The sequence below is a fragment of the Echinops telfairi genome, unplaced genomic scaffold (assembly GCF_000313985.2).
Source record: "Echinops telfairi isolate 266 unplaced genomic scaffold, ASM31398v2 ScPeMD7_7424;HRSCAF=8462, whole genome shotgun sequence".
Taxonomy (NCBI): Eukaryota; Metazoa; Chordata; class Mammalia; order Afrosoricida; family Tenrecidae; genus Echinops; species Echinops telfairi.
Window position 1 is genome coordinate 34866304 of NW_022111324.1, and position 4799 is coordinate 34871102.

General features: G+C 39.4%; 1 pseudogene; it reads right to left on the bottom strand.

Annotated features, from left to right (window-relative positions):
• Positions 1 to 802: 802 nt before the first annotated feature.
• On the bottom strand, positions 803 to 3564 carry LOC101642469 (annotated as a pseudogene).
• Between the last annotated feature and the right edge of the window lie 1235 nt (positions 3565 to 4799).

Genomic DNA, 4799 nt, shown 5'->3' on the forward strand with positions numbered 1-4799 from the left:
TACCCACTCTCCCTCTACCCTCCCTGTTTCACCACTCACACCACTGGTCCTGTAGGGATCATCCACCCTGGATTCCCTGGATTTCCAGTTCCTATCTGTATATGGTTAGGTTTTAAATAGGTTTTATTCATCAAAGGATATGAAGTTGTCTTGGTTTCAGTAAGCTATGGCAATTTATATGTGCTTTCAAGACTCATTTAATCATGGACAACATAGTAATTCATTGCCAAAATATTGAAAATGTGATCTAACAAATCATCTTCAAAAACCAAAAACCAAACTCACTGCCATCAAGTTGATTCCAAATCACAGTGACTATATGGGACAGATTAGAACTGTCCTGAGTTTTCAAAGCTCAAAATCTTTACAGTACCAGAAAGTTTCATTTTGCTCCTGCAAACAAAGTTAGTGGATTTTAACTTCGGACCTTGGTGTTATCAGTCCAAATAATAACGCATTACACCACCAGGATAAATCATCTTAATTTATATTATATGTTATTTACAGCTTCCTTGTGCATTTCTATTTCAACAGATTCTACTACTCTAGATGTTATTAAAAGAATGTTTTATTTGTATAATAATGGGGAGGGCGCGGTACAGATAATACTTTTGGATTCAAAACCAACTCCCAAAATCACTCCGTAAGAAAAGTGAATAATGTCCCACCTGAAGGCATTCACTCTTTATTTTACAAATAATTGTAGGCAGAGGCTTATGGGCCCATGCTCCTTTATAAAAATAAGGTTTGTCTTTTATGGCAAGTACACTTCCACAACTTTAAATTATTATTTTTTTGCATTTCAAAGTTTTTTTAAAAATCCACAGGAGTTGTTACCTGAGGTGTTCCTGTTCCAGATACTTTTTCTTTTCTTTTCTGAAGCAGAAGGTTTTGTATCTTGTGTTTCTTTTTCTTCAGACAGCTAAGAGGATTGGGGCCACTGACATTTTGCGCTTTTTCCTCCTTTGCTCAGACTTTTTAGCTAGCCCCTGCTCTTCTTTGAGTTGCTGGATGCTTTGTATCTCATGCCCAGAAACAAGCTGACCTGTGTCAACTGCTTTAACAAAGGCAATGGTTTTAGAGAAGGTTTGGCCAGAACTTTGTGTTCTGGATCATAAACAGGAGAGGAATTCCGGGTCTTTTCTTCATTTTCACTGACAAATTCTGATCCGACTACGGAAAACAGGCATTCATATCCACTCACTGCATACTCGAAATGGGGACAATGTCGAACTTGGCATGTCTGTGCAATCAATTTTGCTCCATATAATTCTTTTCCTAGCGTTTCTAACTCTAGCACACACCTGGTGGTACACAGCTGCCGCTCTGCCAGGAGGTAGCCGGGAAGCTGCTCCCGCAGCTGGAGGCGGCCCCACAGCACCCCCTGACAGAAGGTGCTGGTAGAACTCACAAACTCCGATGTTGCGGAAGAAGCAGAGATGCTTCTCCGCCTATTTCTGCCTCATGATCTTGATGTCTGCCCTCAGGGACCAAGCCCACCTGACCAGGAAGCAGAAAAGAGCGCCTCACGCACCACCCGCTAGAGTGTTCCTGGCAATGCCTCTGGATGTTATTTTGATTTTTGGACCTTGCTCAATGAATTTTGATTTATTTTCCTCGTACATTCAAATTCTAGAGCTATATTAAGTGATCATATGAAATAGAAAGAACCACTGCCATTGTTGATCTTATAGCAGTAGGAAACCAGTAATCAACTTTTCCTCCCACTGATAGAAAGAAGGAAGTAGTATACCTGTTTCCTGAGTTGACCTAGAAAAGTGGTCACCGTTTTAACTTCAAGAGAAGAATTAGCTTTACTGACTCTTTACTCAGCTTATGAAGGGCAGAAACTAAGGTGACCAGATTTAAAGTGGGACACCATTGACGGGGTTTGGGTGGTGGGGGTTCTTGATTAAAAATTTGGTCTATATGGACCAAACAGACCGTTCCCTAGCTTGTCGTGCATTCTTTCCAAAAATTGGGACTTTTTTAAAACATCAAAAATCAGGACTGTCCGGCCAAAAGCGGGACATCTGGTCACCTTAAAAGACATTATTTTTTCTGGGGAAAAGTCAGACTAACCAGGACAATCGTTTTTATTGGCATGCCCAAAATCCTGTGGAAATAACTTCTATCTCAATTTATGATATTTTGACCATGTTTACTAAGGAACTCTGATATCACATTGGGCTGCCAATCACAAGGTCAATACTTTAAAATCACCAGCTCTTTTTAGAAAAGAAGATAAGACTTTTTACTCCTATAAGATGAACAGCCCTAGACTCACGCAGGGGGACGTTGACTCTGTCCTTACGAATCAGAATCTAATCTATGGCAGGGAGTTGAGATCGTTTCTAGAATCTCAGTTTGTTCACATATGGTTGTCTGCCCAGGAAAAAGAAATAATTCACGGATAGGGCTCTTAGAATTGCAAAACCACAGAAGAAGAACATGAATGTTCAGCCTTGCCCAAGCATCCTACTGCCTTAGGAAAAGATGCTTGCATAATTGCTCAGTGTATAAACAATGCATGTAGATTTTAAACATGGAAATGTTCTGTAAGGATTATAGAAGTGGTCTGAGAATTTAAGAAAAACAATACAAAATTATTTGGTTTTTAATAGTAATAAGACCAAAGACCAAAAGAAAAAATGACATCTAAGAAAAGCACTCCCAGGAGATGATAATGCCATATAATGTTACTGTTACTTAGTTTTGACTAAATTGCTCTCTAGAGGGGTCAGCTAGAGGAGAAAAATGTTCTATCACAATGATTGTTTTATTTGGGTTACTAATAAGCCAGAAACAAAAACCTGTCTTATTATCGTTGTTCAGCCAGCTATTGGGATACATATTAAAGCTAATCATTGTTGTCACAAGTTGCCACATAGTGGACTCTGAAACCTGACCACCTCAAGCACAACACAGTGAAACAAGCCCATCCCCCACCCTTTTCTTTTTTGCCATCTTTAGAATCATTTTTTTCCCCAACTGAATTATAGCCCATGTATTTTCAGTTACTCCAGTACTAAATAAGAAATTACTTATTTGTGAACCACAGGGCTTTCACGGGATAAATTTTAGAAGTAGATTATCCAGCCTTTTTTATCCTAGACTGCCATAGTCCTAAAACCCTGCTGTAACCTGTCCACTGTGCATGCGTCTTATGCCTGCTTTCTGTAGTTCTCTCAGCTCATAGAGGACATTGCAATGCTTTTAAACAACATACAAAGGGGTACAAAAGGTATTTACAAACAAACATCACCTTCAAAGTACTCTGCATTACACTTAATACATTTGTCAAATCTGTGATTCCATTCTTGGAAACATTTTTCAAATTCATCTGTTTGGATGTCTGACAGCATCTCTCTTGTTTTTTTCTTCACCTCTTCTATCTGTCCTCAGATATCTGTCTTTCAGGTCTCTCTTTATTCACTGAAACAAAGAGAAGTCCCATAGCTCAAGGTCAGTTGAGTGAGGTGCTTGGAGCTAGAGAGGCATGCCATTTTTTTTTTCTTTTTGCCAAAAATGGACTCACTGAGATGGGTACGTGAGCAGTTGCATGGTCGTGGTGACAAAACCAGTCCCCTCTCTGCCACAAATCAGGTCTCTTTGTCACACACTGTTATTCAATCTTTTCAGAACCTCTAAATAGAAAGTGTGATTAGTAGTCTGACCTGGTGGAATGAAGTCCAAATGCACTATATCCCTCAAATCAAAAAAACAAATGAGCATCATCTTCAATTTCACTTGACAAGCTTTAAAAATTTTATGAAAAGATCACTTTATTGGAGACTCTAACAATTCTTGTTTCAATCCATACATTGATTGCATCAGACATGTTTGTACATATATTGCCTTCATTCATTTCTAGAAATTTACTTTCTATTGAGCCCTTGGTATCAGCTCCTCATGTTTTTCCCTCCCTCCACCCCTTATACCCCCTTGATAGATTATAAATTATTATTCTTTCCATATATACACTGACTGTCTCCCTTCTCCTGTGCTGTCTGCTGTTCTTCCCCTGGAGAGTGGTGTATGGTTATGTGTCGATTATGGGCAAGGTGATGATGGCATCTTCCACCAGCTTAATTGATGTTTGCTTTTGGGTCGTAAGAATAGCACCATGCCTCTTCACCGGTAATGACCTTAAAAGTCTGTTCAATTTGGAGCTGTTCTTTCAGAGCATGGAATGTTTCCGGTTGACATTCTTTTTGCTGGTCAGTCAGAACTGAGGTACAAATTTCCCAGAGACTCTTCTCATTCCATAATCTTCTGTTAAAATTTGTTGAACTGAGCTCCAAGATAGTTCAGATAATTTCCCCATTTCTTCAATTGTCCGTCGTTGGTCTTGGAGCACAATTACGTAAATTTTGTTGACATTTTCTTCAGTTTGGGAAGTTGATGGACATCCAGAATGATGTTTGTCATCAATCCACATTTCACCCATTGTGAATGAAAAAACCACTCATGCACTTGAGTTTTTCCCATAGCACTGTCCTTGTAAGCTGTGTTCAGCATCACAACAGCTTCTGTGGCATTTTTCCTGAGCTGTAAACAAAATCTCACATATGCACACTGTTCTCTTAAATCGGCCATCACAAAAAACAAGGCTTGAACAAAACAGCCTTTATGAAAAAACTCACTGTGACCAGAGAGAACCTTCCCAGGTGACACCATTGGGTTCACTAACCCAGAGCAAGTTGCTCAGTGTTTTCCGAGCAAAACAAATGTATACTATAAAGGATCTGCCTGGCAGAACTTTTTCCATGAGGGTGGGTAGGGGGCTCATTTATCTG